A 26,582-nucleotide genomic window follows, 5' to 3' on the forward strand; every position below is an offset into this window, starting at 1 on the left:
ACAAATTGGTAACCATACCAGATTCAAGCAGTTTGCCAATTCTCATCTTTGTATTTGTTTTCTATCTGTTTTAGGTTGTTCTTTCACTTCAGTTCCAGGGCCCAAATTCCCCAATTCTTTCTGAAATATTTGGAAGAGAAACCACTGAAAATATATATATATTATTCCACTGGTGGAATTACAGATCTAATAGCAGTGAGTTAAATATTTTTCTTTGGAGGACTCTGCTGGCCATTAATTTCTTTTGTTGTGTCATAAGTTAGGATCTGCTTTCATAGTTACCCCCACTTTTTGCTTGGGGTTGATGTGTTTGTGATCTAGTCTACCTGGGATCCTGCTGATCAGGACCCCAGCCACTGTGCTTTCTCTCCTAAATTGGCCATGGTATGTACTTTTGTACCTCTACAATTGGCTACTGGTGCACCCTTGTAACTCTGTGGTATATGTACTAAGGTACCCACGATATAGGTGCACCCGGGGTCCCTCATGGGGTGCAACATGTATTGTGCCACCCATGGGAGTCCACTTAAACTGTCACTACTGGCCTGCCATTGCAGTCTGTATGGGGTGGTGCTTGCACCTGTCACAACATACGTTTCCTTACATCTGTGGTCACTGCACTCAAAATCTAGAAGTCATCCCTTAGGCAAGCTCTTCAGTCCTGAGGGCAGGGTGCTTGGTCACAATTGCGAGGGTGCCCCTCCGGCCAGTGGGATGCTAGAGCTTCTTTTAGCTCAAAGAGCTCTGGAGTGCAGTCAACCAGCCTTTGCAATGGAGAGTAGGTGCTGTGAACGGGTTTGGTCCCAGCGGTTCCAACGATGTATACTGGCCTCAAAATTGTAGAGGACAGATCAAGTCTCTAAGGAGTTGCAGACCCCTCACTTGTGTTGCTGAGCCTCTGGAAGTCTGTAGGACGACTTGATCGAAAGACTGATCAGATTTCTTCCGGTGTCCTTGATGCCAACAGGTCTGTTGAAAAACCTGGCAGAAGCACAAACACAGAGGACGAAGACAACTTGAAGAACAGCAAGACCAGGAGTCTTCCTTGTTGAAGTCTTGGTTCCAGTCGATGTCCAACGCAGTCCAAGACTTAGTTCAGGGTGGAGTCTTGGATTACGACAAAGTCTAAGGACCCACCACAGGTAAGCCCTTAAGTACCCTAGTGAATGGGTTGAAACAACTCAGGGGTCCCTTCCAGAGAGTACAGGTTAGGCCTCAAGGTTAGTTGCAGAAACACCACCTGTGTTGCTGTGCCTTTCGAAGTCTGTGGGACGTCAGTGACAGCAGACTGGTCAGCTTTGGTGTGGTGCCTGCAGATGCAGGGGAATGATTCCTTCACTCCAAGGGCGATTACTTTGAGAGTCCTCTATGCCCACAGGTCTATTGAAGATCCTGGAAGAAGCTTAGACACAGACAACAAAGTCGGCTTGCAGAACAGAGAGACCAGGAGCAGCAGGAGTCTTCTTTGATGCAGTATCGGTTCCAGGAAAAGTCCAATTGTCCAGATAGTCGAAGAGTGATGTGGTTACAGGCTTATCTGGTCCCATGACAAATCTGAAGACCCACCAACAAGTAAGCCTTTAAATACCCTAGGAAAGGGGTCCGAACGACTCCGGGGTACCTCCCATAGGAGGGGCTGGACAGAGGGGAGGATACTCCCATATCCTTGGTCCAGTTTCGCGTCAGAACAGGAGCAAAGGGGTCCCTGAACTGGCTCAAATTGGAGTATGCAAGGAGGGCACAAAATATGCCCTTGAAAGCAGCCAGGTGGCGCTGGCAAGGGCCCCCACCCCAGCCCAAAACACCAAGTCCTGTCTGGGAGGTGGTCACCCTACCTGTGAAAGGAAACCTATTGTTCTACCTTCCCCTGCTCGAGCTTGGCTCAGCAGCAGGAGGGCAGAATAGAGTCTGTGACCAGCAGTAGCACTCACTTGCTGAGAGACCCTGAAAGGCTGCTTCAGTGGGGTCCCCTGCTTGCTCTGGGCCTGCGCAGACTCTACTGCTGTTGGTTAGTCCCTTGGACTTGCTGGTTCCAACATTGTTCCTTATTCATCTTCCACGCCAGTTATGGCTACTAAGGCTTTCTGGTGCTCGCGCCAGACACCGACCACCTAGTTACAGACCTCAGATGAGGGACCGCTCATGCATGGCTCCTGGTCTACCTCTGGGTTGCATGGTACTCGCAGCGGCAAGGTCACCGTCCTGAAACTCCCGACATCAGTGGGCATTGTGTCTTTGTGCCTCCTGGTCACTTCCGAGTGGCATAGACTCTGCCCCACTCTGCTTGCAGGTTCTTCACTTCAAGAATCCACCCTTGGATTCCACCGTATTCTTCATCATCTTCTCCAGAGGCATTTTGTTCTAAGTCTTCCATTTTCGTCTCTTAACCCCTATGCTTCTACCTTCCCTCGTGTAGGTAACCTGGTTTCCAGGGCATCCACGGGTGAGGTGGCTGTCCAACCTTCCGTCCTCCAAAGTAATTCTCACGGGTCCTCTGGAAGGGTCCTTCTTCTGCATAATTACAACCGCAACGTCTCCATTGACTTCTATTGGGCACACAGCTGTGGCTCCACTCTGCACAGAGCTTCCGTGGGGTTCCTGGGTACTTACCTTGGGTGGTTCCTTGTGGTCCAAGTCCCGTCCTCCTCTGCAGTTCACATTCCATTTTCTTTGTATATGGTTTGGTCTCCCCCTGGACACCACTGTATTTTTTACTACTTACCTGAATGCATTTGAAGTATTCTTGTGTATTGTGCTGAAATCTCCGGGTAGGAGATATACCAATGTAATATTGAGTGTTGTGTAATAAATAGAAGTATTTTTATACAAACACTGTGTGGTTCTATATCTTTTAACTTGCGCTACACATTAAACAGGCAAAACGAGCTGCTTTACAATCCTTCAAGTTAAGCATGAAGGCTGCACTCCAGAGCTACCACTTTGAGAGCTTTCAATGCTTATCAAAGACCACTAAAATCACCATAGGGGTTTTCTGGATTAGTGCGTCACTTAAATAAGTATACGCCATTTACTAAGCCAGCCTCCTACACGTTGTAAATATATTCCCAAGCTAAGGAAATCTGTAAGATCTTTGAAAGGTATCAACCTTCAACAGTGCCCTCACCAGACAAGAGAAGATACTAGTGAATAGGAGTAGGACAATTTTAAGTAAGGCAGAAAGGAAGTAGAAAGGCTGACCTAGAGAAAGAAGGAATGAATGAAAATAGATATCTAAAATAGGACCAACAACCTAAGCCTGAAAAAGGGGACATGGCTTAGCAAGCCACGATGGCGGCTGTGTCCTGCTGAGGCTCCGCGATCGGGCTAGCATCCTGCCCAGTACCTGAGATCGCCGGGAGCCTCAACTTACTGGAAAAAGCACCTGTGATGCCCCCGCACGCTGGGGCATCCTTCGGGTGACCTGTGACTGCTGCTGGCGGACGGCGCGAGCTGAACTATCTTTCGCCGGAGCCGAGCGCCGACTCTGAAAATGGCGGGCGCAGCTCCGTCCTGCGGGCGTACACGCCACCGAGAGCCGGCTCCCTAAGCAACGGCCCTGGAGGACGCGGCCAGCTGACCGCTGCGGAGGGTCCTGGGGAAGCGGTGGGACCGGCCCACGGGGTGCGCACCGGACAGCGCCTTCTTTCGTTACAGCACCCCCGGTACGCAAGATGGCGGCCGCCGCGCCGGGGCTCCGCTGCACCGGAGCTATTATCCCACCGGGAGCCTGATCGGTCTCCAGCATCAGCCAACCTGCCACCGCGGATTGCGGAGAGCCGACGAAGGCGCCGCCTGCGCGGTGCTGAGCCCTCCTGAAGCCCGCAACCTTCCATCGAGGGCGGTGTGTGCTAATCTCTCCCCCCCCTCCCCCGAGGATCTCAGCACCAGCACCCCGGCGGCCCCCTCCCTCCTCCGGGCCCCATGGGAGGACACGGTGCACATCGCCACCTGACCGGGTGAACCAGAACGCTCTCACCGCCACGAGTTGCCCGGTGGACCCGAGTGCCTGACCTTAAGATGGCGCCCACGGAGGCCTGGACACCAGGAACCGCGCGAACCTCGCCCCGGGGGTAGGAGTGCCCCCCTCGAACTTGAGGTGGTCCCACGCTCAGACATTAATGTCCTTACACTAAACGTACGGGGGCTACACACGCCCAGCAAACGCTACTCTGTATACTCCTACATTAAGCGTATGTCAGCCAGTATTGCATTTCTGCAGGAGACGCACATTAACGCTACCGAGCTCACTCGTTTGCAGGTCAAATGGCGAGGGATCTTCTGTGCCACACAATATTCAGCGTTTGCGCGCGGCGCGTTAATCTGGGTTAGACCAGGTACTCCCTTCCGGGTGCTCCTGCGGGTGGTAGATAGAGAGGGCAGGTATGCGCTTCTGGAGGGAATACTTGATGGACAGGGAGTACTCCTTGGCAGCATTTACGCCCCTAACACGGATCAGGATAAATTCTGGGATCACCTCACGGGCGTTTTGGTCCAGTTCACTACAGTTCCGTGGGTGCTGGGAGGTGACTTTAACTGCACGCTGGACCCCACCCTAGACCGCTCGCATCCTCCCCCACACACTCCCCGGCAGGCAGAACTCTTCAGGGCATGGACCACGCATTGGGCGCTCACTGACGCATGGCGACACCTACACCCACTGGCTCGCATTTACTCCTTCCACTCGATTCCACACAACCTCCGGGTCCGCCTAGATCGTTTCCTCTGCTCTGCACCAATCCTCCCTAAGATAACATCTACAGATTACCTAGGTCGGATCCTCTCAGATCATGACGCCCACATCATTCGTCTGACCTGGCGCCCCCCGCACCCACCGGTCCCCACCTGGCGCCTCCCTAGGGACTGCCTATCAGATCCAGTATTCAGAGACGCACACAAAACCAGCATACAAGATTACTTCACACACAACGCGAACACGGCATCGTCGGTACTGATAGAGTGGGACGCGTTTAAAGTGGTGGCAAGGGGAGAATGCATCAAACAGGTAGTAGGGGTCCGCCGCACCTTGGAGCGGACGCTCCTAACCTCAGAGCAGGCTCTGGCCGCACTCGCTAAACGGCCTGACGACTCAGAGGAGCACGCCGTGCTCACGGCCGAGGCTAAGACGGAGTATTAGACTGCCTGCGCTGACCTCCGAAAATACAATTTTAGGGCTTACGCCTCTAGGGTACATAAGGACAGAGACAAAACTGGGGCGCTACTGGCCTGGATGGGGAGGCAGGACACCGAAATCAAGCCAATCACGGATATTATCAACCCGGAAGGTGTGCTGGTGCGCTCACAGGCCGAGATCCTCCTGGCATTCCAGCGCCACTATGCACAAGTGTACGGGACCCCGGCCCAGTACTCCCCGTCTTCTGTGGATCACTTTTTAGACCCGCTGACGTTACCCACAATATCGGATGATGACAAGCGCACACTCGACGCCAGGATAGTACCCTCTGACATCACCCAGGCGATACGTGCCATGTCTCGGAATAAAGCGCCGGGACTGGACGGCTTCCCACTAGAATACTACTCGACATTCTCTCCCCTAGTGGTCCCCCGTCTGTCACGGATGTTCGGGGCGTCTCTTCATCTAGGGAGGTTACCCCAGTCACTGCGGGAATCCGTGATTGTCACCTTTCCCAAACCCCACAGAGATCCACTCCACATGGGGTCATATCGACCCATCACGCGCCTGTCGGCTGACTGTAAGATCCTAGGGAAAATTCTGGCTGATCGATATGCACAGGTCATACGCCCACTAGTCCACCCCGACCAATGCGGCTTCGTTCCGGGGAGGAACACCTCCCAGAACCTCCGCCGAGTCTTCCATGTTCAAGATCAGGTACGTGACAGATTTCCCCGCGCCGCCTGCCTCATTATGGACCTAGAGAAGGCGTTTGACACCCTCACCTGGCCCTATCTATTCTCAGTCCTAAGGCGCCTCAATATCGACCCGACGCTCATGGCGTACACACGCCTCCTGTACACCGATCTAACCACCCGAGTTCGTATCGGGAAACGCATCTCACCGGCGTTTGGAGTTCGGCGAGGCACAAGACAAGGGTGCCCCCTGTCGCCTCTCTGATTCGCGCTGGCAGTCGAGCCGCTGGCGGTTCGGCTGCGCCTGGAGGGTGTGGACTGGGGCATTCCACTTGCGGACGGCACCCATTGCGTATCCATGTACGCGGACGATCTTCTCATATACGTCCGAGACATTGAAACGGACCTAGCCCCCATAGGGGCAACGCTGGCGGAATTTGCAGACGCCTCGGGACTACAGGTGAACTGGGACAAGTCCACAGTCTACCCCTTACACCCGGGCCTGCCCCCCCGGGAAGTCGAGCTCGGACCGCATAAACTCTCATGGTCTGCGGAGGCTCCCCGGTACCTCGGTGTCCGCTTGTACCATTCTCCAGCAGACATTTTTGAGGGAAATCACTGCAAGGCACTTGCTAGTCTGCGCCCGACTGTAACCTTCTGGAATAAACTCCCACTTGCCCCAATAGGACGGATAGCCCTGGCTAAAATGGTGATGCTTCCCCGACTCCTTTACCACTTCACAAATCTACCGGTGATACCACCCAGGTCCTTCTTCCGCGACGTCGACTCCCTTTTAGGGACCCTTATCTGGGGTGCGGGCCGACACAGGGTCGCCATGAAGACCCTCCAACTCCCCACGACGCAGGGGGGGCTCGGAGCTCCGTCCTTCGAGTCATATTTCCTCGCGGCACAGCTCCAATGGCTGTCCTACTGGACGGCGGACCGTTACCCTCAGGAGACTGTTACCTCGACCGGCAGAATCGCGACCCCGGAACTCACCCGTCTTCTCCTCCCGGGCACCAAGCCACGGCGCACATACCCCCTTCAAGTGGCGATAGCGCGCCGGTGCATGATGCGGATCCACCGGTTGTCCCCCAGTAGACCCCCGTACTCCCCACTGCTACCATTGATAGGCAGCCCCAGGCAGGACTCCTACTTCACGGCTCCACTGTTCACTGAATGGTCACACTGTGGCATCACGGATCTGGAGTCGCTCTTCGAAGAAGGCCAGTTGAAATCACTCGACCGCCTGGTCGCTGAATACGGGCTCCGCCCGGGCCAATTCCTCCGATACAGACAGCTGCTATATGGATACCGGCCCCATTTTAATCTCCAAACTGGCGAGCCAGACACGCATCCAGTAATACATACTATCCTGCGTATGGGAGTGGGACGCCACTTAGTCACCTGGCTGTATAAATCCATCCGGGAACTCTCACACGCTCCCCTGACGACCTTGCGTGCTACATGGGAGGAGGACATAGGTCGCGCTCTACACGACTCAGAGTGGACTAAAGCACTTGAGGCCCCAAAACGCGTCTCTAGGAACGCCCGCTTCAAAAACATCCAATACTATATTCTACACAGGGCATACCTCACCCCAGCGCGATTGCAAAAGTTCTATCCCTCCACCCCATTCCTATGCCCCAGATGCTGCTCCCCTGCTGCAGATTTTCATCACATGTTTTGGAGTTGTCCCAACCTTCATCCCTTTTGGCGGGCGGTACACGACACACTGTCGGAACTCACAGGTCTCACTACACTAGCCACCTGGGAGTCCAGCGCACTAGGCATCTTTCATGTCTCTAAGCAAGACCCGGTGCATAGACGCTTCGTGTCCTTAGCGCTCCTGTTGGCAAACAGATGCATAGCCATGCGCTGGCGATCCCCGGAGGGCCCCACTATAGCACAATGGACGGGGGCGGTTGGTAAATGGGCGGCGGCGGAGGAGGATGCTCTTAGAGACGAAGAAGCCAGAGGCGCGCGTAAAATTCATGCTCCTCCACAGCTTCCGGCAGTCCACGCATGCAGGAGACCCACCTACTCCCCCGCCCGAGAAGGCCAGTACCCTCTACCTGATGTAAGCCATCCCAGGACCGACTCCCGGTACCCCCTGCATCCTGATCAAATTCTCATATGTCATATCTCCCATCTCGTTACTCACCTGCGCGGGGTGCATCCACCCCCTGCCAATCATCTCTCCCCACCCCCACCCTTTGGAGCACAGACTGAATGGCTCCGTGCCCCCCCCCGACACCCGTCACCAGTATCCCCCTGCTTAGACCCTGCTAGCGCCCACATGCTTCCTTCCCACAGTTTTGCCCGTCCCCCCCCCCCTCCTGTTCTCTGGTAGCACAGTTATATGGATGGTACAGACCCCGATCCTACGCTCTTGCGGCGGGAACTTACATGCCTGTCATTATTCATCGTCCTCTTGGCGACGCAGGTCCACTGTCTCCCAGCCTGCAGACATGTTTGCGCAATCTGTACTGATTAATTGAGGACATGTATATTTGTACCAGTTATATAAAACAAGAAAACGTTGCACGCCTAGCTGTTCGTGGCTGAATGTTGAGGCCACGTCAGCGGATTATTTACACTGTACCGATATACTTTGATGCAACAATAAAAACAAATTTAAATTTAAAAAAAAACCTACGCCTGAAAAAGAGGCTGCCATCTTGGAATGGTATCAACCTCCACCCGTTCCTTCACCAGACAGAAAATGAATAAAAGAGATGTTGCCAGCGACTAGGAGAAGGACTTTTTTACAGAAAGCAGTATGGAAGTAGAGAGGCAGGCTCAGAGAAAGAAAGAAAGAAGAAAAGAAGAAAAAATGGATCAAAACCTACAACCTTCAGGTTTCCATGCCTTCACCATTAAATATCCTCCCAATCTATCCAAAAATGCAGCCAAGAAGTTCAAACACAGGCTACTCAAAACTCACCTGAGACTCTTATTTCAGATCCTTATTTCTACATCAACAAAGGCATACTATCTAATGACCTCATCTTCCACACCAAAAACGTGCACAAAGGAGGAGTATCTTCGACTCCATGCTTCGAATCTCCGATTCCAGAAAAAACGCACATGCCCTCAAATTGTCGGTATCCGCCTAGTACTTCTGCAACGCGAATGCTACTATATCCCTATAAACAATGGTAATACTGTTATACATTCCTCCAATGTCCATCTCGCTATTAGACAAGATCGTCCCTATTCTCAAGAAAGCAATGAACAGCCAGAAAAACCCACTCCCCATCACTAATCATCCTGATTATCTTGACAATACTCCAACTCTACCACAAAATGCCATAAAGACATCAACTGTACCTAAATTTCACCATACCTCCAATGACTGCAACACGTTTGTCACAATAGATTCAACCACGCCAGGGTCCCCAGGCCCAGAATGGGCAAGGATACTCTTAGCTACCAGCCAACCCAATGCATACACATCCCTGATATCCTTGATGACCTATGGAGAATCCACCAACCCTGAATACACTCCCGATATCCCACTCGTCTCACCTATAGTTGAACCGACCTGCAAAGCTCCCCATGACTTGCCAACAACTCTGGTCTATGATCGGCCCCTATCCCTCTCGAAACTTTCTCTTCCCATCCTGTTTCACCACTCTTCAACCATATCCCTCTCGCATGCAACAGCCCCTACCACGCTGTCTCCTTTCAAGACCATCTCTCATACTCGTACAGACCCTCCACCAACCCTCCAGATCACAGGCACAAATATGGTGAAAATCACATAGAGATGCTGCAACATAGCGATAGCGTTAGGGATAGCGTTGGGTTCCAATGGGGAACCTATTCCCCATTGGAACCTAACGCTATCCCCACTCAACCAGACCTAACATGCAGACTTCCCCCTCTATTAGAACACACACCACAACACAAAACTAGGTATCCTAACTCTGATTGGATCGCACACTTCAACAAGATATCCCTCAGCCTATCCCATTTCAAGGACGAAATGCAAAATCTATCATCCATCACCAAAGAACTCCTAAACTCGCACAGAGCCACTCGTGCCACCATGAACCAAATTAGTTATCAAACTACCACATATATCACCAAAAATCTAGTATACTAGTCAGAAAAAGATCACTTCACCCAACGACCCTTCTTGCCCAAGGAGGCTAATTGCTGAGTTATCTGACAATTACATATATGACCACCTCCTCCTATCCTATGCCAGTCCTATAGACAACAGCAAGCTCCTACGTGGCAGTATTCAAACCATTCAGGCTAACCACTGCAGAGAACCTGCTCACAACTACAGATCCATAAATCGAGAAAACCTCACAAATATCAAAATAGTGCAGACACCCTCACCCATTCTACTAGCAAACGGTGAAGTGTGTACTAATTAACTGCAGATCAGCTAGCAAACATGCACCCGACATTTACGATCTCATCCTCTCAAATGAGCTTGACATTGTCATCCTTACTGAAACATGGCTAAATAGTTCCTCCTCTCCCATCCTAGACCTACTGGTCCCTCCTAGTCATGACATAATCTGTCTAGACAGAACCGTGAAACCTGGTGGCAGGTTAGAGTGCATTTACTGAAACACCATCTCAGTTAATCAAGCAGACACTGTCTCTTTATCCACCTGTGAATATCTCTGCATCGGCATCTCAAATTACAAGTGCCTCACTAGCAAACCTCGCATAATATACCACCCCACTGGTGATAATCTGCCGTTCATTGAAGAGATAATGGAAGTCATTACATCCGACGACAGCACACAAGTATTGCAGATTTTTTTAGGAGACTACAATCTCAACTGGAACAATACGAACAATCATGTTGTAAGGTGTGTTAAATCCTTCCTGTCAGATCAGGATCTGACCCAATTCTGTGACAGTCCAACCCTCAACAAGGGAGAGACATTAGACCTCATCATAGCTAAAACGAACAATGTCTCATTAGTCCATGTGATTGGACTGACCATTACCGCATCTTCTTCTCCATCAATATTGAGGTAACTCCAAAAAGATGCCAACATACAAAAAAAAAAACAATGGAAAAGGAATATCCAAAATATCAACCCTAGCGGCCTGGTAAACCAATGCAACTCTGACCTGATCCCCACGACAGGCATGGTTGACGTTCATGATCTCAGACTTTTACAATTCCACTATGCTTGAGATACTTGACTCAACAGCTCCCATCCAAAAAAAAAAAAGTTTCCACCAAAATCTCCAAACCATGGTTCAACGAGAATCTGAACTCTGAGTGGCGCAAGCTAAGATCAGCTGAACGAATATGGAAATCTGTACTCTCCATTGAACACCTAAATCACTTTAGAGCGCTGACGAATACATACAACAAGAAAATCTTAACCCCTTCGACGCTCATGGCGAGCTCAGCTCGTCATGAATTACGCCTGTCGTACGCTCATGACGAGCTGAGCTCGTCCTGAACCGCGGGTTTTTAAAAACTTCAGCGCACAGCGGGAAAACGGCCCGCGCGCATGGTGTCAAAGGCTAAGGCTGACTGCTCTAGAACCCAGCTGAACCAAGCCATTAATTCTCCCCAAAAATTATTTGAAATAGTCCAATAACAATCGCTCAACAAACCAAACACTACGGAACTAATCGAGTCGGCTACCCCTAACTGCGAGGAGTTTGGCAATTTCTTCTTGGAAATGTCAAAAACCATTGAATACGGAAAGAAATCTAAGAATGCCCTTCCACAAGCTACAGATCATGAGTCTACATCTTACTCACAGATCAAGGACCAATTTAATATACCGCTGGAAATTCCAAATAACAATACCTCTTGGCACACCTTCACACCCTTTAATGAAAACAAAATCTATAGCACTCTTCTAGCAATTAACCCCTCCAATCACTTTTCTGATCCTTTACCTCCTTCATGATGCAAAATTATTAAAAGTTCTGTACTACCCTTATGGTCAAGGATTGTAAATGCCTCTCTTAGGCAAGGCACCACACCTGACTGTCTTAAAGTAGGGCACGTAACACCCATACTAAAGAAAGTCAGCTCCCTATCCTCAGATCTCAACAACTAACGCCCTATATCCAACATCCCCACTCTGGCGAAACTACTGGAAAAATGTGTACAAATTCAATTATGCCACCACATTAAGAACTAAAAACACCAATCCGGCTTCCGTCAAGGTCACAGCACTGAATCGGCACTCACCCACATAATGGATGACATATTAAAAATGTTAGACCATAATGAATCTTGTCTTTTGATACTTCTTGATTTATCCTCCGCTTTTGACCCTGTTAAGCATGACAATCTATTGTCCCTACTGGAACCAAGGATGGGTCTATCTGGCCTGTGCTACTATGGTGTACCTCTTTCCTAAACAACAGAACCCAAAGAATCAAGATGAAGCAATCACTTTCTCAACCCTACATGGTCACCCTAGGGGTTCCGTAGGGCTCAGCACTATCACCCATTCTTTTTAATCTACTCCTGGAACCCTTGGCAAACTCATTGAACTCTGCAAACATTCTATATTACTTGTATGCAGACACACAACTGTATATGAAAATCTCCTCCCCAGAAGACTTAAATTCCCTCAACGCTATTCTACATAATACTCAAAGTTGGCTCACTGGCAACCACCTCATGCTTAACACCAAAAAAACTGAATTCCTCCTTCACCCCCCTCTGCCCCCCCCCAGCTCCACCCTCCCCCCACCAACCACACACCCAAGATAGACCTCTGACTGAAGCATCGAACTTCCTTTGACTGCTCTCCCCACATCATTGACTCAGCTAAATCATTGGGAATCACCTTAGACAAACACTTGAATATGCAGGTCCATATCAGTAATGGCACCAAGGGAGCTAATCATCAGGTGAGTATCCTAGGGAAACTTAAACCCTTCCTCCCACAGACCGATTTAAAAATGGCGGTACAAGCCCTAGTGTTAACAAGATTGGACTACGGAAGCACCACTCTATGTGGACTTCCCAAATACAAGCTGGCCCTGCTGAGGGCATCTCTTAACGCTGCGCCCAGGCTTGTCTCTGGAGCAAAAAGATATAACCACATTTCTCCAACCTTAAAGAACTGAACTGACTACCTTACAAGGCAAGATAACAACTAACGATCGCCTGAATGACCCATAAAGCCCTGCATAGCAATACCCCCATTACTTAGCACAAAAGCTAGAGCGGTTGGGAGGTTGCAGACATTTGCGAAGCGCCTGTTCACTACTGCTGAATTCACAATCCTTCCACAAAAAGAGAACGTGTTGCAGAGCCTACTCTGGTATCGCACTGAAGATTTGGAACTCCTTACCACCAGATGTGCGCAGAAGCCCTTCCTCATCCTCCTTCAAAAAAGAAGTAAAAATGAACAAATTCACATCCTTAGACTTTAATACGTGTCTGTTAGCAACATAAATTATCCTATCTACCACTGCCTACCTCGTTTGTATTGATTGTCGAATATTTAATGTAAGTATATTACCCCCTCAATCATCTAATTTTTCCGAATGGTGTAATGTAAAGCGCTCTGACAACCTCTAGGGTCATGTTCGCACTATATAAAGCTTTATAAATAAATAAGATGGTTTTGCCTTAGTGGGTCGATCCTAGCTTTTCTTTCATAGGAAAAATGTTGATTTTTTTATTGTACCGTTGAAATCAAAAGACTGCATCACAACTCTATCCATCTTCGTCTCTTAGCTATAATGTTTATTTTTCTGCGTGTTTCCTGTGTACCTGCAGTACTAATGTTGATTTTTACTTCTATGTCATACTAACGTTTACAAGGCAGCCTGAATCTGAATTGTTAGTCTTAATGGGATTTTCTAGTAAAAACATATTTTGTAGTAGATGTCAACACTGCAAGGGTTGGCTCTAAAGAAACTGGTATGAAGACTGTCCTATTTTATATAAGCACGCTTAGTTTGCATGTTCGTTTCTTGTATTTCTTTTGCACACCTAAAAAACGTTGAAACTATCCACCTCTGCTGCGCCAGCTTAAGGGAGAACTGCCTATTTCTCGTGGATAGGGCGAGTCAATGCAGTGAAAATGAACGTCCTGCCACAACTGCTAAACCTTTTTTCAGGCCGCCCCATACAGGTAGACCAAGCACTTTTCTCGGAGCTAAAAACCATGATAACCATGTTTATTTGGCAAGGGCAAAGAGCACAGCTCTCTAATCGAATACTCACCAGGTCCAGAGAGGAAGGGGGACTGGCCCTGCCGGACTTCTTGGGATATTATAGAGCAGATCAACTCAGGTTGATCATGGAGATGTCCCTCCGCGAATCGGATATGTTGTGGTTGCACATGGACCGTCTGGGATCTCCTGTGGAAACCAACATAATCGACCATGCAACGCCTACATTAGCACCCCAACAGCCACCACTTTAAAAGTCTGGAATGAGCTGACTAGATCCACATCCATCACCTACTTTCCTTCCCCATACCACCTGTCCATGGTAACCCTGATTTCCCACCGGCACTGCAGGAGGGTTCCTTTGAGGCCTGGAGGGGGGGGAATATCTTATGCCTTCTCATCTGTTTGAACGGGCGAAAATGTCCTTTCTGGAGTGTGCCAAAACCTTCCACCTCCAACACTCGTAAACTTATCACTACATGCAACTCCAGCATTGGGCTCTCGAACTGCAGATCAACAGGCTGCCACTAGAGCTACTCCCAATCGAAGAGTTCTCACAATCTGGTGCCTCTTCGAGGGGGACCATCTCTTTCCTTTACTCACTCATAAGGCCACTGGGTTTGCCCCACACCCCTAGGCATCAAGGGTTCTGGGACTCCATGTTAGCTACCCCCTTAGAGAAGAAACTGGTCCGCCATGCATAGAGACATCCCCAAGTATAATCGCACACTGTTTCTAAGGGAAGCACACTACAAAATTATGTACGACTGGTACCTGTACCCTCGGAAACTGCACTCAATCTTCTTTAACTCCTCTGATCGGTGTTGAAGGGGCTGTGGGCTACTGGGTGATTTGAAGCACATCTTGTGGGATTGCCCGCACATTAGGCCCTTCTGGAAGGAGGTACTCTCCCAAATAAAAAAAATTCTGGGTTACCTGATCCCGGACACGCTAGAGCACACTCTCCTGGGAATTAGGGATCCCAGTCTGAAGCGCCAAACACGGGGGATCGATCCATGATGTGGCTCTGCCTTGGGGCCGCTAAGATGGCAGTGGCGACAGCATGGGAGACGGTGGAAACCCCCTTACCCAATGGCATGCCAGGCTATGGCGCGCACTGGCGATGGAAAGAATGGCAGACATTGCAGAAGACTCCAGGAAGGGGTTTGATTACGTGTAGGTTCCATTAGTGGAATACCTTTCAGAGGGACTACCCTTGTTTGCATGTGTGCCATGCTAGCGGGCTGTTAATCTTTCATATATAGATACCTTGAGGGCCTCTCTGACTAGTCTTGGGGGCTGCCGGAGAGCGGGGTGAATCCGCCCCCCCCCTCCCAATACCCATGGCACGACCTCTACCCACAACCACTTCTGATTCTTTTGTTTTACTGTGACACCATAGTTTTTAGGTTGAGTCTAGTTCAGCGTGCTTGTGCTGCACTACGAAAACGCCCTTGTGGAATCGCTCTGGAATTCTGGCCTAAGTTTGTGGTTAAGAGCAGCGTCCCGGGAGCACTCGCGCGCACCACTCTCAGCTGCCGTCCCGGCCGCGCTTGTTTTGTGACCGGGCTTGGAAGCTGTTCATATTGTCTCCTGTGCGACTGGTGACATTATCAAATGAAGAGCTGAACTTTAACAGTGCTGTACTGTGAAACCGCATTACTCAGGCTGCCTGATTTTTTGGAATGTCTCTGAATGTATGTTTCAGGGGTAACACCTGCAGCATCAGTTGGTCCCCGGAAAGCAGCACGCAGATTTATGGAAAGTTCAACATTTCTTTGGAGAAAGGAAATTCCTGGTTTGGAGTCCAAACGTAAGAAACTGCAAAATAACCAAGGGCCATATGTATCAAGCCTTTTGTGATTCGCAAAGGCCGAAATTCGCAGAATTTCGGCCTTTGCGAATCGCAAACGGCCTTTTTGCATGTTTTGGGATGTATGAAACATTCCCAAAATAAGGAATTGCAAACTTGTGCTATTCCTTATTTTGCCATAGCATTTAGGGAATCGCAATTTTGCGATTCCTTAAATGCTATGTATGTAGCATTTTTGGCTAGCGAATTTTGGTTAAGGAATCGCAAATTACCAACAACTTGTAGTTGGTGGTAATTTGCGATTTCAAGTAAATATGCAAAATTGTGCATTTGTGAGGGTGGCATATGACTCGCATACATGCCCATTGGGCATGTATGTGCGCCATATGCATACACATGTAATTTACAAGGGTGCAGCAGGGTGTCCTTGAGACACCCCTGCACCCTTGCAAAAATTCTCAAAATGCGAATTCGCAATTAAGGAATCGCTAATTAAAAGTGATTTTCTTCATACATACCATTTTGCGATTCCTAAATAGGGATTCCTTAAAAATCGCTATTTAGGATTCGCAAAACGGAACTATGATACATATGGCCCCAAGTGACGTTTACGGGTTTTTCTAGCTTATATTACATATAAAGCAAATCCAGAAAATGTTTGTGTACTCTATTTTAAGATAGTTTGTGAAACATACTTTATGCTAGAAACCATCAGGCTCCTATCCTGACTGCACGGTGACGTGTATCTGTGCGTGTGACGTTGTGTTCACAGGAGACACTGGGCGCCGCTGGAAGAGTTGAAGAGCGAGAACTGCAACAATGCAGCTTTAGCTTTCCGGCCTGTCCCAGTCTCGCCAGGAGCTCTCTGGCATTTCTCCTCCTTACCGGGAGGTGTTTGGCATGTTCCCGCCTCACCGGGTGCCTCTCTGGCCTTTCCCCATCTCACCGAGGGCTCGCTGACCTGTCCCTTCCTCACCGGGAGTTCTCTGGCCTGTCCCCGCCGCACCCGTTCCAGATCAGTGAGCCGCGTCAATTTATCGTCTACCAATAGCTGGAGGTGCAAAAGTTGGTTGACTTATGTTTCTCTTAAAGGATTTAAAAGCAGCACGTTTTAGTTGTCACCAACTCCAAATGGTAACTCGGAGCAAGGACATGTCACAGGTGATTGATTACTCGGTTGTGTACTTTCTCAGCTCTCCTTGTTAGTTGTGTTGATTAGAGTCTGCCTTGTTTGTACTGGTTTGTTTTTGCATCCTGTGCTTGTGGAATGGAGGAGGAATGCAGGTGTTATTGTGCAGATGCTGTGTCCGTTCGGTAGATCTTCCTTCCCGTTCGTTCCTTAACGCGTGGTGTGCAGTGTTCTGTAGGATGACATGCTGGGACTAGCTGTCGCATGGAAGCCTCCCGCTGGTGTGTGCAACAAAAAGGAACTGGATTAAAGGAACTGCCAGTGCACACGGTCATGTCATGTAATCCGTAAAACCGCAGCAGCAGTCTTCAGCCTGGTCTGGACCCTGAGGAACTCCATGACCGTCTCACTGCATCGCTCTCATGGTGGCTTCAAATTTCCAAAAATACATTATTTGAGAAGCAGGGCTGGAGAGGGGCTTAAGGGATGGCAGGAAGGGAGAAGAGTGCGGATCCTGAGGGGTACTTAAAGTTCTATATTCTGTAAAATAATACTTTTTTAAAACTTTAAAACAGAGACGAGAGAGGGTGTGTGTTTCGGTTTGTATGTCTATGTAAATAAGCATTGGCATAGCCAATAGGTCTCGCCTTTGGGACCTTATAAGTGTTTAGCCATGCAACAGTTGATGTTGTTGCACCAAGGAAATTGTGCTGGATAACTAAACACTTATAAGGTCCCAAAGGTGAGACCTATTGCCTATGCCAATGCTTGTTTCTTTGGTTTCCTTATCCTTTCTTTTTTTAGGTTCATGTTCAATGTTTGGGAGGGACTAAGGCCAGAACCTACACTGACCCTATTGGCAATTTGCTTGCCGTCTCAGATATGCTGGGTCTCTGGGAGGCCTGGGTGATTTTGGTCGAGCTGCTTAAGGAATTGTCGAGTCCTAATACACAAACTGGATACATTGCTTTAGCTCTGTAAAGCACGGTTGGTCCCGACCATCAAGGGGTCTTGTTTTGCATTGTCTAACCTTCAAAACCAATAAAAACATTTTTTGGGGGAAAAAACAAAAACCGTTGCAACATGGTTAACTAGCCATAGCACACACCAGGTCACAGGAGCACCCGATGGAGGCAGAAGTCTTAGCAGTGGCATTCAAATATCGAAAAATGAAGGGAAATCTTTTCTTTTGGGAATCTTGATGTCAATGAGAATATTAAGTGATGCTTCCTCTCCTTTATTGTCTCTCTTAATTCACCAAATGAACCAATGGCATCAAATGTTTTTTCTTTCATGGCCTCTATATAGAATTGTCTTTTTAATTTTTTTGTGGTAAAATATTTCTTAACCTGTAGGATGTGCCATATTTGATGTTTTTCACCTTTAATGTATCATTCCTAAGTCAAGTTCGACTTCAGAGAGCCATCAGGCTGTGAATAACCATTTGATTCATAATTGACTGCTTGAGGGGGTTAGGAAATTGAAGATGGCTACCTTCTGTAGTGTTATACTAGTCAAATCTGCCCTTTACATAGCATGAGATGAAGCTTGTTCATCTGAACTTTCTTGTAGTTTTAAAAAAATCTTGAATTTGCCTATTTTCCTTCAAATCATGACCAAAAAAATCAACCTTCAATGTAAAATAGTTAAGCATTTTGCTGTCCCTCCTCCCCCACCCCCCTGCTAAAAGAGTCCGTTAATATATAACTATCTAAGTTAAGTTTGCATCTCTAATCTTTTGCCCTGGGGCAGCGGCAGAAGTGGTGTGAGATGGTTTCATGTTGGTGGTCGCATTTTATACAGGTAACTGCCCAGCTTCTCCTAAAGTTTTTATGATGGAAATAGCATGAAGCACATTTACAGTATTTACTGTTATGTTTGTTTAGTGATTCCTTTAGATAGTGTTTCATGGTCAAAGTATTATGAGTCGCTAAAAAATTAACAAAAATTCTCAATTGAATGGAGGTGGTGTAGGGGTTGGCATGTGATTTTAGCTGGAGTTGTCTCTGTAGGGTAGTTTTTAGAGCTGCTTTTGAATCTGTGTTGGTCTGGTCAGAAGTGAATTCTAAATCTGCAGTGGCTTTATTTGGTTGTTTGGCCAACATATTTGTGGGGCCATCCTTGACTTCAGGGTGTCTGAATTAGCTTTTGAAATGCTGCAGCAGAGTCGGATAAATGTAGTGTCATTTGGGAGTTCCTGATTTTGTTAATCCAAGTTCCAGATGGATCTGTGGTGTAATTTACAAGTGGAAACACTTTCCTGTAAATTGTGCATTGTAACATGTCCAGGAGAGGAGGGATTCTTGTTGGGTAACAGTATTGGGCAAATGAGATTGATGGAAGTAACTTGTCTCCGATCACTTTTGCCTCTGCAGATGAGCTTGCAGCTTTATCTTTTATTATGCAAGTTGCGACTATTAAAGCAGATGCATTCTTCTTCATGTTTACCAGTTGATATCCTGTGGAGCTCTTGGTAAAAAGCCAAATTCCCAGACGCAGCGCTGTCTGAGTAAAGTTGATAGGCTTGCTCAGTGTCGAAGGAAGAGCTTTCTACTCTGTTCAGCATTGAACATGGATGAAGAGTCAATAAAGGAAAGGGTAAAGTTAAGTTATCTGGATTCTTGGGTTTTCATCACGTGTATCTGCAATACATTCTTAAACAACCGACCCTTGCTCCAGTTCAGCCAAACGAATGTCTACTGAAAGAGATTTAAAGCAGTTCTTGTCAGATTGCTATGCCAAACTCGTTCAAAATTTGCCCTGCATGTGGGTCCAACTGACCAGGGTGCATGTAATGAAAATAACAGTGAGGGGTTACAGGCAAGTAATGTTTCCTTTCTCATCTTTAATTAATTACCAATGCACTAATGTTGAGTGTCAGCAAAGCTGCTTTTTGATTGGACTCAGGACTTTTCTCCTGGTTGACCAGCAAATATATTTAATTTACCATTTACTACAAAAAGTTGCACAGTCCAGTGTTGTTCTACACACAGGCACACTACTGTCTAAAGCTTGAGTACAACGTCATTTCTCATACTATTACACAATGTAAAATAGTACTTATAACCAAATTGCTCTCATGATGCATCCAGTATTACGAACGAGATAAAAAATTCAGCCTTTTGAAATGGTACAATTGCAACCTTTTTTGTTATAAATATGATTTGCCAATCCTAAAGCAGTCATTTCACTGTTGGAAACAGTTGTTTGTCCAAAAAGCTTAGCTAACACTGAAGTGGTAGGTAAAAGTGCTTAATTTGAGCCAGTGGTTGCTGGTACACCAGCATTTAATTGTCAATACCAACGGCTGTGACAGTCTTTCACAAGGTGGTGCTGTCTGGCTAATTTACAGATGACCACAACAACAGTTAATTATTAATGCAATATACATTAAAAATGACTATTACCTGACCCCCGAGCCATTCTTTGGGGCCTTGGAATAGTCCGAATTGTCATACTGGTGTGTGACGCTCAGTAGTTGAGTTGTTATCATTGGCAGCATGGCTGGGGCAATGTGTTGTGACAAGAGCCCTGGCACTTTTTTTTTTTGTAAATAAAAAAAGAGGTAGCCCAAGTAGTTCCAGGGAACAGGGCTCTTAAGACAATTAAGCAGAGAAAGATCCCTGGAGTTATGTACTATTCATCATTCACTCTATCCATTCACTCTATCCATAACACACTATCAAATCACTAATTTAATATTGTCTAACATAGGAGAAGAGGCTGTCCAATGTTACTGCTCATTGATACCAGGATTATGCTAGCAAAAAAAGTACCCTTGAAATCTTTAACATATATTTGAACACAATCATTATCCCACCTCTGAAAAATAGTGTTTATATAAAAATGTGTTTATTTTTTATTAAAAGGAGTATAAATCTCCACTCTCATATTAAATTAATCCATATAAGTACAAATGAATACAGAAGATAAAAATAGGACTTTCACAATTTGTACAATCCCATATCCTATATATCACACAAATATACAAAGGCAAAAAAGACAAATAAATGAGTACATAGACCCTAAACACAGTGAAATAACAATCTGTTAAAACATCCAAGTGATCCAATCACAATACTTGATATTCTCAGGAATATATTGTAAGAATTTCTCTTCCTTCTCTAATATCTCTGTTTGTTGGATTCTCATTAGACAAAAAGGCGTCAGCGCGTTTCGGTGGAAGGGTTGAATTAATGTACAACTCTCACCTTCATCAGGACAAAATATCAATACAGGGTCACTTTTCTTCAAAATATTTAAAAACGTATCTACATAAAAAGAGAAAAACATATATAAACCGATTTTGTACAGATTGTGTCTTCTTGACAATCTAATCACACATTTCCTATAATCCTATCCACATTACATAAAAACATCACAGTTTGCAATTTGTCACACTAACGCAGATTTTATCAGCTTTAAATATTGTATTGCATATTGATTTTTTCATTCTTTTTTTTTTATTCAATGCTACATTTCAAAAGTGGATTAATTGCAGTTCTTTAATAATCATCCCTGTCTCTACATACTACATGAACAGAAAGAAAGGAGAACAGGTTTAATATGGGACTAAATCTTTACTATTATCACACTCCATTCATATCGCTAGATCTTCACATCTACTAATATTGATACTGACCATATTATGATGTAGGCCGTAACATTCATGAGGTTAGGAAATACTTCTATCCAATAGTCCTTTTGTCGATGTAAGGCCTATTTATTTTGTAAAGAGAAGAAGAAAACCTTACACAGCCTATTCATAAGTATAAGGTTCTATTTGTTAGGGTTTTTTCCCCTAATAATTACCTCCAACACTCTAGTCTCGACAGATGTTTTTCTACTTATGTAATTATATGGTCCTTTTTCACTTTGTATTGGTACCCATATTCCTTTCCATTAGCACCGTGTAGTTATGTCAACTGGAGCTAAGACCAAACACATACCCTGTTGTAATTATACGTTTATTCCAAAGGCTTCAACTGCTTTCGCTCTAGTTACCTTTTCATATCTGCCTCGCTTACCTTATTGGCTTGTGCGGTTGTAGTGGGTGAAATCTTCACCCTGTAGTGGGAATATTGTCCTGCCCATGTTGTGTTTATCGTAGACTTTCTGATGTGTCTATCGATTTTTAGGTCTCGCCTGTCGATGCGCATGCGCATCGAGCAAGCGAGAGTATTGCGACTTATCCACTCTTTATCCACACTGCAAGGAATCGTGGCGATTCCTTGCAGTGCCCGTGACTTTTAAGGTCAATGCGCATGCGCATTGAGCTTATGCGCATGCGCATTGACCTTAAAAGCGCGTGCGCGTGCACGTCCGTCTTTGTTTACCCGCTCCGCCCCCTCCCCTTCCCGCCGTGTCGCATTTCTCCTCCCCCTCCCCTCTCTTCCTTCCGTCTAACGCCGTCTAACTTCCTTCCGCGTAACACCGCCGCAACGGTCACATCACTCGTCTTTTCAAACACTAAGGCTAACCCTTTCCTTCATCCTCAGGAATAGCCTTGTGCATGCACAACTGCGCCTAGATTCTCATCGGCACACAAAATAACCGGACCTCCCTAAGAGCCGCCAAGAATAACCCCGGCGATCTGCTCTGATTGTCTCCCTCCTCCAAGCCCCCCCCCCCTCCCCCGGTAAGACTCCACGCGGTTTGCGTCCCTCGCGCAGCTCACCATCACTGGGTAGAATCACTGCATCCTATGCTTAAGGCACAATACCGTTAATTGCGGCAACATTGACCGCTGTATATGGTTGCCCGTATGTTTAATCTCACCACCATTAGCTTGCGATTGTGACTTCTGAAACTTAAATCACAGAATTGTTACCTTGCAGGTAGATTGAACGTTGTGTGTATTTGTTTGTTGGTTAACCTCACCACCGTTCACTTCCAATTGTGACCATCATTACAAAAATGCTGCCACCGCCATGGTTCCACCGCCACTGTCACTCGGCTCGCATTATGACTAATTGTTCGTCCGCTCTTGACGCGGTTTGCGTCCCTCGCGCAGCTCACCATCACTGGGTAGAATCACTGCATCCTATGCTTAAGGCACAATACCGTTAATTGCGGCAACATTGACCGCTGTATATGGTTGCCCGTATGTTTAATCTCACCACCATTAGCTTGCGATTGTGACTTCTGAAACTTAAATCACAGAATTGTTACCTTGCAGGTAGATTGAACGTTGTGTGTATTTGTTTGTTGGTTAACCTCACCACCGTTAACTTCCAATTGTGACCATCATTACAAAAATGCTGCCACCGCCATGGTTCCACCGCCACTGTCACTCGGCTCGCATTATGACTAATTGTTCGTCCGCTCTTGAAACCTGGTTTTACCACCTGGAAATGTATTGTACATAGATGCCTGTACCGGTTCTTTAATATGTGCTTGAAATTCTCCATCTGCATGACAACTCTTTTACCAACCCACACAGCGCCGGCCCTAAGGTTCAACACATCATTAGCCCACCACTTTTAGATTAAATGTACACTCGTGGTTACCACCTTGCGACTTTTCCAACAACCTTCCACCTCACAAATAACGTGTTCATTGCATCATCCCTCTTTCTCCCGTAAACACGGCACAAAGGATTAAATTCACCGCTATTACTCAGCTTCCAAACAGACCATAAGCAGTTAGTCCGGTTGACCATCTTGACTGCTGTGCTCTCCTGCTATGATTCAGACACTAGTACTCTCATCCCTTGAACCAAATTAACACCAGTTGTCTCTACAATAGTATGCTATAGCTGACCTCACTCACCCACACCCCTTCCTACCAATGTATCTTGACTAACTATTTACAGCTGTTGGCTGGAGACTGTCATGTCTGGGTTCATTATGATATTCCGAGCGTTAAAACATACACTGCCAAACGCGCCTTCACATCCTCACCCCCTCATCCTCACACACCCTCACTCACCCTCACTCACCCTCAACCCCTCACCCACCCTCACCCACCCTCACCCACCCTCACCCACACTCACCCTCACTCACCCTCAACCCTCACTCACCCACACTCACCCTCACTCACCCTCACTCACCCTCACTCACCCTCAATGCCTCACCCTCACTCACCCTCAACCCCTCACCCTCACTCACCCTCAACCCTCACTCACCCTCACCCTCACTCACCCACACTCACCCTCACTCACCCTCAACCCCTCACCCTCCCTCACCCTCACTCACCCTCAACCCCTCACCCCATCCTCACCCCCTCATCCTCACACACCCTCACTCACCCTCACTCACCCTCACCCACACTCACCCTCACTCACCCTCACCCTCCCTCACCCACACTCACCCTCACTCACCCTCACCCTCACTCACCCTCAACCCCTCACCCTCACTCACCCTCACCACATCCTCACCCCCTCATCCTCACACACCCTCACTCACCCTCACTCACCCTCAACCCTCAATCACCCACACTCACCCACACTCACCCTCAATCACCCACACTCACCCACACTCACCCTCACTCACCCTCACCCACCCTCAACCCCTCACCCACACTCACCCTCACTCACCCTCAACCCTCAATCACCCACATTCACCCACACTCACCCACACTCACCCACACTCACCCTCAATCACCCACACTCACCCTCACTCACCCTCAACCCCTCACCCACCCTCACTCTCACTCACCCTCACTCACTCTCACTCACCCTCACTCACTCACTCACCCTCACTCACTCACCCTCACTCACCCTCACTCACTCACCCTCACTCACCCTCAACCCTCAATCACCCTCACTCACCCTCACTCACCCTCAATCACCCTCACTCACCCTCACTCACCCTCAACCCTCACTCACCCTCACTCACCCTCAACCCTCAATCACCCTCACTCACCCTCAACCCCTCACCCACCCTCAACCCCTCACCCTCACCCACACTCACCCTCACTCACCCTCACTCACCCTCAACCCTCACTCACCCTCACTCACCCTCAACCCTTCACCCTCAACCCCTCACTCACCCTCAACCCACACTCACCCTCACCCACCCTCACCCACCCTCAATGCCTCACCCTCACTCACCCTCAACCCCTCACTCACCCTCAACCCCTCACCCTCACTCACCCTCACCCACACTCACCCTCACTCACCCTCACTCGCCCTCAACCCTCACTCACCCTCACTCACCCTCACTCACCCTCACCCTCACTCACCCTCAACCCCTCACCCTCACTCACCCCCTCATCCTCACACACCCTCACTCACCCTCACTCACCCTCACTCACCCTCACTCACCCTCACCCACACTCACCCTCACCCTCACTCACCCTCAACCCCTCACCCTCACTCACCCTCACCACATCCTCACCCCCTCATCCTCACACACCCTCACTCACCCTCACTCACCCTCAACCCTCAATCACCCTCAATCACCCACACTCACCCTCAATCACCCACACTCACCCACACTCACCCTCACTCACCCTCACTCACCCTCAACCCTCACTCACCCTCACCCTCACTCACCCTCACTCACCCTCAACCCCTCACCCTCACTCACCCTCACTCACCCTCAACCCCTCACCCCATCCTCACCCCCTCATCCTCACACACCCTCACTCACCCTCACCCACCCTCAACCCTCACCCACACTCACCCTCACCCACACTCACCCTCACTCACCCTCACCCTCACTCACCCTCAACCCCTCACCCTCACTCACCCTCAACCCCTCACCCACCCTCACCACATCCTCACCCCCTCATCCTCACACACCCTCACTCACCCTCACCCTCACTCACCCTCAACCCCTCACCCTCACTCACCCTCACCCCCCCTCACCCACACTCACCCTCACTCACCCTCAACCCTCAATCACCCACACTCACCCACACTCACCCACACTCACCCTCAATCACCCACACTCACCCACACTCACTCACCCTCACTCACCCTCAACCCCTCACCCACCCTCACTCTCACTCACCCTCACTCACTCTCACTCACCCTCACTCACCCTCACTCACCCTCACCCTCACTCACCCTCACTCACCCTCAACCCTCACTCACCCTCACTCACCCTCACTCACCCTCACTCACCCTCACTCACCCTCACTCACCCTCACTCACCCTCACTCACCCTCACTCACCCTCACTCACCCTCACTCACCCTCACTCACCCTCACTCACCCTCACTCACCCTCACTCACCCTCAACCCTCAATCACCCTCACTCACCCTCACTCACCCTCACTCACCCTCAACCCCTCACCCACCCTCAACCCCTCACCCTCACTCACCCTCACCCACACTCACCCTCACTCACCCTCACTCACCCTCACCCACACTCACCCTCCCTCACCCTCACCCTCACTCACCCTCAATGCCTCACCCTCACTCACCCTCACTTACCCTCAACCCTTCACCCTCAACCCCTCACTCACCCTCACTCACCCTCACCCTCAACCCCTCACCCACCCTCACCCTCACTCACCCTCAACCCCTCACCCTAACCCTCACTCACCCTCACTCACCCTCACTCACCCTCACTCACTCTCACTCACTCTCACTCACCCTCACTCACTCTCACTCACCCTCACTCACTCACTCTCACTCACCCTCACTCTCGCTCACCCTCACTCACCCTCACTCACCCTCACCCTCACTCACCCTCAACCCCTCACCCTCACACAGTGCAATAGGTCT

The 26,582-nt window shown here is 48.4% G+C and overlaps 1 protein-coding gene across 5 annotated transcripts in view; it reads left to right on the forward strand.

The window, feature by feature from the left end:
- Nucleotides 1-26,582, forward strand: part of SKA2 (spindle and kinetochore associated complex subunit 2) — an 82,597-nt gene that overhangs the window by 27,614 nt on the left and 28,401 nt on the right. The gene's annotated exons all lie outside the window — the stretch shown is intronic.

Source organism: Lissotriton vulgaris, chromosome 2_1, assembly GCF_964263255.1.
Source record: "Lissotriton vulgaris chromosome 2_1, aLisVul1.2, whole genome shotgun sequence".
NCBI classification, from domain to species: domain Eukaryota; kingdom Metazoa; phylum Chordata; class Amphibia; order Caudata; family Salamandridae; genus Lissotriton; species Lissotriton vulgaris.